The following is a 10,243-nucleotide window of genomic DNA, read 5'->3' as shown; positions in this document are numbered from 1 at the left end:
CTTGTGGCACCTTAGAGACTAACACATTTATTAGAGCATAAGCTTTCGTGGACTACAGCCCACTTCTTCGGATGCATATAGAGCATACGAAAGCTTATGCTCTAATAAATGTGTTAGTCTCTAAGGTGCCACAAGGACTCCTGTTCTTTCAAAAGTTTATAACAGAACATTGAGTTCATACAGCTTTGAAGCTTTACTATGCAGAAGAAAAATGCTGCTTCCCTTTATTTTGTTAGTAGTTTCTGTTTAACACAGTCCCCTTTTTTTTCCCCGTCTCTGCTGCTGTCTCGCTGTGCACTTCCGGTTCCAAAGGAGGTGTGTGGTTAACTGGTCAGTTCGGAACTCCGAGGTTCTACTGTAATTGTTCACATGCTAGCTTTTCCACAGGATGCGTTCATTCAACGCACAGGACAGACGGTGCCCACTTCATGAGCTGTTATTAAATATTGTGTTTTCTCTTCTTCAGTATTTGGCCCCAGGCCTTAGGTACTGGACTTTGCTCTGAAGACACAATTATTAATTTCCTCTGTGGTGCTCATCACTATAATATCTAAGTGCTTTACCAACCTTAATTTCTTTTCACAACACCCCTGTCAGGTGAAGGGGTGGTATTATTCCCATTTTACAGATGGGAACTGAGGAACAGAGGTTATGGTCAAGTTTCCACTAATTCTGGGTGTTCAATTTGAGATACCTAGGACCTTTTTATTCAGAGTGCATATCATTTTATATGTTCAAAGCAGAGCTCCCCTTGACTTCAGTTATCGCTGTGAGCACTCAGCATGGCCAGAAAAACAGACTCCATGGTCTCAAGTCTGGCACCCAAAAAATGAGGACAACGCAATGAGTGACCACCTGTGACAAGTCTGGTGACTCGCCCAGCATCAGCTGCAGGGACAGAATCCAATTCTCCAGGGCAGCATTCATTTGACTTGACCAACCTTTCTCTTCCTGCAGTTTACTGCCTCCTGCGCTACACAAACCTGCTCCATCCCAAGAGCAGGTCCATTCTGTGCAATGAACGAGGCAGGGGCCCGATGGAAAAAATAGTGTGTGATCATGCATTTGCAGACTATACCATAATGCATGCACCAAGGGGGGCAAATTAAGGTTTCACAAGGAAAGGACAGTTACCTGTTCCGTAACTGGCGTTCTTCGAGATGTGTTGCTCAGGTGTATTCCGCTATAGGTGTGCGTGCTCACCACATGCACCGGTGCCGGAAGTTTTTCCCTTAGCAGTACCCGGACTGGGGGAGAACCGCTGCGACCCCTGGAGTGGCGCCTATATATCACACCATAAAGGGGGCTGCGTGCTCCCCCCACCCTCAGTTCCTTCTTGACAGACAACTCCGACAGAGGGGAAGGAGGGCGGGACGTGGAATACACTTGAGCAACACATCTCGAAGAACGCCAGTTACGGAACAGGTAACTGTCCTTTCTTCTTTGAGTGATTGCTCATGTGTATTCCACCATAGGTGACTCCAAGCTATACCTGATGGAGGTGGGTAGGAGTGTAAGGGTTACCCGGGCGGAGCACCGCCCTACCAAACCCGGCGTCATCCCTCGTTTGGGAGACGATCGCATAATGCGAGGAGAAGGTGTGGACAGAGGACCACATAGCAGCCCTACGTATGTCCTGAATAGGGACATGAGCCACATAGGCCACTGACGAGGCCTGAGCTCTCATCGAATGAGCCTTCACTATAGGAGGCGGGGGCATCCCTGCCAGGTCGTAATACGTGCGAATGCACGAGGTGATCCAGTGGGAGATCCGCTGGATGGACACCAGTCGCCCCCTCATGTGCTCAGCCGATGCAATGAACAGCTGGGGGGACTTCCTAAAAGGCCTGGTTCTGTCTAAGTAAAAGGCCAGCGCTCTACGCACATCTAACATGTGCAGGCATCGTTCCTCATTGGAGGAATGGGGCTTCGGACAGAGGATCGGGAGGAAAATATCCTGATCCATGTGAAAAGCCGAGACTACCTTCGGCAAAAAGGCGGGGTGAGGGCGCAGCTGAACCTTGTCCTTGTGGAAGACCGTATACGGTGGTTCAGAGGTCAGGGCCCTGAGCTCAGAGACCCGGTGGGCTGAGGTGATAGCCACTAAGAACGCCACTTTCGACGATAAATGGGACCACGAACACGTGTCTAGAGGCTCGAAAGGAGGCCCTGTGAGGCATGAGAGCACTAGGTTCAGATCCCAGAGCGGGACCAGGGGTCTGGCGTAAGGAAATGCCTGATCTAATCCCCTTAGAAACCGGGATGTCATGTGATGTCAGAACACCAAAAAGCCTAGCATCGGGGGATGGAAAGCTGAGATGGCTGCTAGGTGTACCCTGATAGAGGAGGGCGCCAGCCCCTGGGTTCTAAGGGACAGGAGGTAATCGAGGACAAGCTGGATAGATACGGAAGAGGGAGAGGAATCTCTATCCCTCGCCCACATGGAGAACCGATACCATTTGGCTAGGTAGGTTCGATGCGTGGAGGGTTTCCTATTCTCCAGCAGGACCTGTCTCACATCCTCAGAACATCTCCCTTCCTCCTCATTCAACCACGGAGCAGCCACGCTGTCAAGTGGAGCGCGGCCAGGTTGGGGTTGAGGAGACGACCTTCCTCCTGGGAGAGGAGGTCCGGGCGGAGCAGCAGCCTACGAGGGGGGGGCCACCAAGAGTTGTAGTAGGGTCCCGTACCAATGCTGACAGACCCAGTCCAGTACAGAACTCCCACAGGAGCTGGGCTTCAAAAACGCCGTTTCCCTGGCCTCTTGGCGTTCAAGGGCCCAGGTCGTGGGGGTGCTCTCTGCCTCTTAGGTGGGGGCTCGTATCTTCCCCAAGCCGGAGGAACGGAGGTTTGAGGCCTGATCTTGTCCTTGGAGGACGGGATATACGGGCCTAGCATCTGCAGGGTCGTACGGGAATCCTTCATCCCATGCAGACGTGTGTCCGTTTGTTCTGCAAACAGAGCCCTGCCGTCGAATGGCAGGTCCTGCATAATGGACTGGGACTCCACTGACAGCCCCGAGAGCGAGAGCCATGACGCCCTTCGCACGGAGACGGCCGCAGCCATCGAACGGGCGGCTGTGTCCGCTGCATCCGAAGCCGCCTGGAGTGCCATCTTTGCCGCCGCCGCACCCTCGTCCACCAAGGCCTGGAACTCCTTCCTGTCCTTGTCTTGAAGGAGGGGTTCAAACTTGGGAAGTGACCCCCAGAGGTTAAAATCATAGCAGCTCAGTAGTGCCTGGTGGTTGGCCACTCTGAGCTGGAAACTCGCGGAGGAATAAACCTTTTTTCCAAAGGCATCGAGTCTCCGACCCTTGGGGGTGGGAGCGGGCTGGCCGTGCCGCTCACGGTGGTGAACAGACTCTACCACCAAAGAGTTCGGAGCTGGGTGGGTGTATAGGTACTCGTGTTCCTTCATGGGCACAAAATACTTTCTTTTGGCCTTCTTGGAAATGGGCCCCAGGGAGGCGGGGGTCTGCCAGAGGCCAGTGGTGATATTGGCCACCCCTTGATGCAGTGGAAGGGCCACACAACCTGGTGCCAAGGAGGTGAGGATATTAAACAAAGTGTCCGAGGGCTCCTCCATCTCCTTGGCCTGGAGCTGGAGGTTTGCTGCCACCCTCCTAAGCAGCTCCTGGTGTGCCTTAAAGTCCTCCTGAGATGCCGGAGGCGGCACCGCAACTGAATTGCCCAGTGCCGGGGAGGTAGGTGGCACAGTGCCTTCAGCGACCGGCAGCATCTGTGGCTCGAAGTCTGGGCCCTGGCCCGGGGTCGGTGCTGGTGGTTCGGCACCCGTGGCCCGATCATGGTGCCAGAGAGGCGACACCGAGTGGGCCTGAGAGGCTTCCGTCACGGAGTGGGCTCCTGGCTGTGCGGGTGCCTGAGGCCATGGTGTCCACTGGCACCATTGTCCTTGCCAGGGAACCGCCCGGCACTGAGACGTATAGGGGCCTGGCAGAGCCGGTTGCTCCTGTGGTGCGGAGCGGCCCGGGGAGGGATGGCTGCACGCCGATGCTGAAGTCCTGGACGAGTGCACGGTGCCGTATGAACGACTGGAGCGGCCTCTACCATGACATCTCCGGCCCCGAGACTTCGACCTGGATGATGAAGACAGGTAGATGTCAGAGGAGCTGTCTCTGGATTCCCTTCGGCGCCCGTGGCCATGGCGCCTCTGTGCGGGGACTCTCGGGACGCACTCTGAGTACGGTGTCTCTGGCGGCGGGCACTAGAGTACGAGCACCGGTGCCGACAGCGGCGAGACCTGTTCCTCTCAGGCTGGCTCGAGGAGGAACAGCGTCGCCTCTTGTTACCTCCTCCACGGTCCCCGAGACCGGAGGAGTTACACTCGCTCACAGAAGACCCGGCTCGCGGAGTAGAAGTGCGTCGTGGGCCTCGTCTCGGCCCTTCCACCCGGGAAGGCACCTCGACCTCCGATACCTCCGGGGAGGGCTGATGGGCACCCAAGGGCAGCTTCCCACGGAACCGGGTGCCCGACTGAGGTGGCGCTCCTGGCACCGGAAGGGCTAAGATGTCACGCGCGGCCTGGGCTGCCTCTGGCGTCAAAGGCATCCGCGCTTCTGTAGAGGTTCGCGCGGACGGGACTGGACTGTTCCGCTCAACCCGAGTTGGAGGTCTCGGTCCCGACAGGGATTGTGGGCTGCCCAACTTGGGTCTGGCCTCACCCCTCTCCTTCTCTCGGCGCCACTGAGTCTTGCCCTGCTTCTTATTCGGGGAGCGGTGCCAACTCGTCAACGGTGCCTTGCTACGCACCCAAGACGCGGTGCCCGGCGCTGGGTCGGGTCGACGTGCTGGTGCTGGGGCCAATGCCGACTCCATTAGTAGGGCCCGGAGTCGGATCTCACGCTGTCTCTTCGTCTAGGGCTTGAAAGAGTGGCAAATCTTACAACGCTCACTAACGTGCCTCACCCAGACAGCAAAGACACTGAGAGTGAGGATCACTTCTGGGCATAGAGTTGCAACAAGAGTCGCACAACTTGAAGCCTGTGCCACGAGGCATGCCCCGAGCCAGGCAAGAACGAAAGAAAAGTTCACCGAACTGGATACTACTAAAGGCTATAAGCGCTGCACCCAAGGCTGGAACAAATTCCGACTACCTTCACTGGCAGCAAGAAGGAACTGAGGGTGCGGTCCCCTTTATGGCACGATATACAGGCGCCACTCCCGGGGTCGCAGTGGTGCTCCCCCAGTACGGGTACTGCTTAGGGAAAAACTTCTGGCACCGGTGCATGTGGCGAGCATGCACACCTGTAGTGGAATACACATGAGCAATCACTCGAAGAAGAACCCTAATTCTGACATTTCATAGCTTTTGAGTACTTGACTTTGCAACACTAAACGTTTTTAATGTAGCTTTTTGTGTGTAGTCTCCTACGTTTTTAAAAAAGCAAACTGAAAAACCAATTTCTATCATGTGACATGATACTGACACCCACAGGGTCCATCACCAGGGTTGGAACCCTTGGATCTACCACTTGAGCTAACATTGTAAATGATAACAGCAGGTTATCTTCTATGTGGACCAGCACTAGAGGATGAGACACTTTGTCGAAGGGTTTCACAGATATTTGCTGACGGCAGAGCAATGACTAGACTCAGGAATCTTGGATTCCATTCCCAGGTCTAGAGGGGAGTGTGCTCTAGTGGCCACAGACTCATCTGCCCATTTCCCCAAAGCTTGACCTCTTCTTCCCTCCAACCTGTCGTCCCCACGACCGACTCCTCATCCCAGTCCCATTCTCCTCACCTAGCCAGTCCCAGTCCCAACTCAAGTTTATCATCCCAATCTTACCCTCCAAGCTTGTCATATTTGTTTTTTTTTTCTATTATACAGTTCAGCGTTTTGTAGTATTCTCTCATGCACCTTCTTACTCCTTTCTGCACAATTCCAACTTTTTCATTTCCTCATGACATGAACGTCTTTCCAGACCTCTAATCATTTTCCTTGCTCATCTCGACATCCTTATTTCCTTTTTCAGACAGTGTTTGATTTATATAATGGCATAACTTTTTCAGTATTATTTTTCCATTGCATTCCTTATGCAGCCTAATGTAATTCACTTTGACTGTTGTTTCACTTGTTGTTTCAGCAATGATAGACAAGTCTTTTTCTTCAGTATTTAAATTTTGAACCCAGTAATATGTCTCAGTAGTTCAGAGTATTATTTCCAATGTGCATTACCATGCTTTTATCAGCAATGAATTTCATCTGCCATCATGCTACTCCGCTGAAGTCAGTTCGAGATACTTCTCTGGTCTCAATTAACCTAGAGATGGTTTAGGCTAGATATTTTCCCTATTGTCCTTTGTGGTAATGACTGATGCAAAGAACTGACGTCCTTGCTATGTCCTTCTCTTCCTTAATTTCTCCCTTTATGCCCTTGGCAGTCCAGCAAACTCAGAGCATGTTGCCTGCTTCTTATTCTGATATATTTTGCACAAAATTGAATTGCTCTTCAGATTCCTTCTAAATTCTTTTTTATATTCTACTTACCATAGTTTACAATCCTTCATATAAGCTTGCTAGGATTGGACTTCCTTTTCCTGAATACCTGTTTGGCTTGAATAATCTCTTGTACCTTGCTGTTTTTCTTGGTCTTTTTACTTCTTTGGATGAATAGTCATGGCAATTTAAAAATCCTTTATCAGCCTGGAGGGATATGCTTATCTCCTCACTCTCGTCTAGCTTCCTCTTTTGACCTCCTCCTTTCTAAAGTGTTGGGGCACTGTGCTAGTTTGATACAATTCTTCACCATTGCCAATATCAGAGGAGCGAGTGTGGAGACAGCCAAACAAGCATTTAAATTCGTGTTGTCCCTGGGGTGGAGATCCTTTTCTGTAGCTTAAGCTGGTTGTAAAAGTTTTTTTTTTTTCTATTGCAGGAGGGCAAACCCTTTTTCAAAAGGTGTAACACCATCTCAGTTTATAGTCTGGGATTATTATAGCATTAGTTGGCCACTCAATCCTCACCATAGCTGCTAGCAGCCTTAGTAAGATGTACTCTATCACCTTTGCAGAAGGTAGGATAAAATTAGTGTGCTCTCTGCCTTCAACCCATCCAAAATAAGGTTCCTGTGGAACATGATGCAACTCCAGATGAAGCAGCAGTTACCCAGTCTCTCTCTTCTGCAGGGATTAGTGTGGCAGGAGAAACACTTACAATTACCTAGTTAAATCTTCGTGGCCAGAGGGAAAAGATGGGCTTAAGTATTTAGAAAGTTAGCAACTAGGGTCCAAGGCCCTATGTGTACTTTTTATGAATGGGGAATTTTGTTAGTAGTTACAAGTCTCTTGACAAAGTTTTATACACCTGGCTGAATTTCCAAGTATAAAAAGCACCCAGAATTCTCTATATCACTTTGACTTTTCCAGCTCAGTACTCAGGGAGACCCTGGATCCACAACGGGACTGGAGCATTGCAATGCCTTACTTTTAGGTGCCGAATACCACTGGACCAGTGTACTCCGGAAGGTACATTAAACATTAACATTAAACATTGTGCCAAAAAATTAAAATTCTGCCCACATTTTAAAATTCTGCAAATTGTATGTGTCAAATGTGGAGGCTCCAGCATGGCACTGGGGAACACAGGCCAATGGCTGCACAGAGGTGGGAGATCACTGTGCAGCTCCCCTGACCCTCCCAGGACACAGACTCAGTGGTGAGGCTGCACCCAACCCTGACACAGCGCAAGGATGGCCTGCCCCAGAAACACCCCACGGCCCTTCCCCTCCATGCCAGGCACAGCAGGTATGGGTGGGCAGGCTCAGCAAGGCAGGATCCAAGTGTGGAAGGGCTTAGTATGGGGGGATCCAGGTGCAGGTTGGAGGGTTCTGTGTGGGGTGGCTCAGTGGGGGATCTAGATGCACAGGGGCTTGGGGGATTTTGGGTGCAATGGTAATGGGACTTGGTAAGGGGGTCCAGGTAAAGGTGGTTGGGGCTCAGTGAGAGGGGTCCAGATGCTGGGGGACTGGGGATCCAGGTGGTTCATCAGGCTGGTCCAGGTGCAGGGGGTGTGTGAGGCTCATCGGGGGATCTGGATGCACAGGGGAGCAGTTCCCTGTACAGGGATCTCTCCCCTGCAGCTGAGGAGTGATGGGTGCAGGAAGGGAGGCAGGGGGAGCTTGCGGCAGTCGGGGGAAAAGTCTGACCCAGCCCCAGCTGCCATGCAGGGGAAGAGGAAGTCCCATCCTCCCCAGCCCAGCCGGGACTAGCAGCTGAGCCCAGTGCCAGGTAGGAGCCAGCAGTTGGGTCTTCCCCAATCCCACCCCACAGTGATTTACCTCATTGCTGGCTGCCCATGGCACCTGAAACATACTGCTGGGGAGGGTCGTAGGACTGCTCTTGTTGTTTCCCTCGGTTTCCCCACCAGAAAGTCATTTTTCTGCAGGGAACAAGTTCCGCACATGTGCAATGGCACAAAATTCCCCCAGGCATAAACAGTGGGACAACCCAGCCCACGTTAGGCACCTAAGCTCCCTGTATAATCAATGGAGTGAGACAGGCACCTAAGATTGGAATCCACAACAGCTTGCATACTAGTTGGTGAGCCACTTAAGGTAGTCAGTTTGAGGGCTTATGAGAGGGGTGTGTCCTAGGCCTTGCACCTCTTAACAGATGCCAAGTCTGTGCTGCTGGGAGGCACTTATCACTGTTTGCAGTCCACAGTGGAGAACACGGTCCTGGTGTCAGGTGGCTTATGGAGTTTATGCCAGAGGTGGTAGTACAGGGGTTCTCAAACTGGGGGTCAGAACTCCTCATGAGGTTATTACATGAGGGAGTCACAAACTGTCAGCCTCCACCCCAAACCCCACCTTGCCTCCAGCATTTATAATGGTGTTAAATATGTAAAAAAAAGTGTTTTTAATTTATAAGGGGGGCACACACAGAGGCTTATTAGGTGAAAGGGGTCATCAGTACAAAAGTTTGAGAACCACTGATAGTACTTCTCTTAACTTTTATCCCAGTGGTCAGATCATTCACCCAGGATGCAGAGACACAGGTTCTGTTTCCCCCTCTGCCTGACAGGGAGAAGAGCCCTGTTCAAACCCTACCTCTCAGGAGAGTGCCCTAACCATTAGCCGATGGGACATTCTGATGGGGGGCTCCCAGTTGAAGCTGTTCCCTGTTCCAAACCTAATTTTTACAAGGTGGAACTGGACCTTAGGTCTCCTACTTCCCAGGCGAATGCGCTAACCACTGGACTGAAAGTTAAAGGAGGCAACACTACATGTCTGGCCAGATGTTGATCAGGGCCTGAGCTGGTAGGCCTGCTCTCAGCATGCCTAAACAGATTGGGTCCTATAGGGAAGCTTGGGGAAAGATAGGCAGAGGAATGCCTCTTTCCCCAGTTTGTGGATCGCAATGGGGATTAGGTAGGAGACAGGCCCTTGGGCACCTAGAGTAAAGCAGCAGTGCGCATGTGCAGAGGCAGGAACTTTTGACAGAAATTTAGGTGCTGAGTGAGTTTAGGCACTTACAAAGTTGCAGCTGCTGAACAGGGGTTTTGTGGATCACAGTGGTACCTAAAACTGGGACTTGGCACCTAAATCCCTTTGTGGATCTGAGCCAAAGAACCAGACAGTAACTATTCGAGTGAGAATCAGTCTCTCAATCTATTTCTCCCCACCCCATCTCAGACAAGTTTTCATCTTCACACACTGGGAGACAGCTAATTTGTTGCATTTCACTAGAAGTACCTCCTAGCTTTAGCTGTGCTACTATCACACTTCACTACTTAGTCAATATCTTAGACAGAAATAAAGAATGGTTTCCTTTCTGCTCTGGGTATGGTTGGAACAGCAGCATGCTGCAACATGGTCTAACTCCCTTAAGCCTAGGGAATGGCAAGAAACGCTGTTCCCTACAATGCACTTCTTGGACAGATCATCCGGTTACTAGATGTCTCTTGAAACTATGGCAGTTTCCACTTGGGTTCCTGCTTCCAGCATGAGACAGAGTGAAATCCACTGAGGTGGGGTCACCTGTTCTCCAAAGACATTCAGCTATTGAGGCTAGTGTGCAAGAACCAGGATTATTTTAATGTTCTCATGTTGTGCTCACACATCTTTGAAAGTTTTAAAAGCTAGTTTAAGACATTCCTAGGTGCTTCCAGACATGAGCTATATTTCACAGCACATGCATTCTAGGTTTCTGAACTACCTGCTCTATTTATACCAAGACTTTTTAAGCACAAGATTTGCTGCCAGTAATTGATGGATCAATGA

The sequence above is a fragment of the Trachemys scripta genome, chromosome 22 (genome assembly GCF_013100865.1).
Source record: "Trachemys scripta elegans isolate TJP31775 chromosome 22, CAS_Tse_1.0, whole genome shotgun sequence".
NCBI lineage: Eukaryota > Metazoa > Chordata > Testudines > Emydidae > Trachemys > Trachemys scripta.
The sequence above is the reverse complement of the archived record's forward strand: the minus strand, read 5'-3'. Positions refer to the sequence as shown.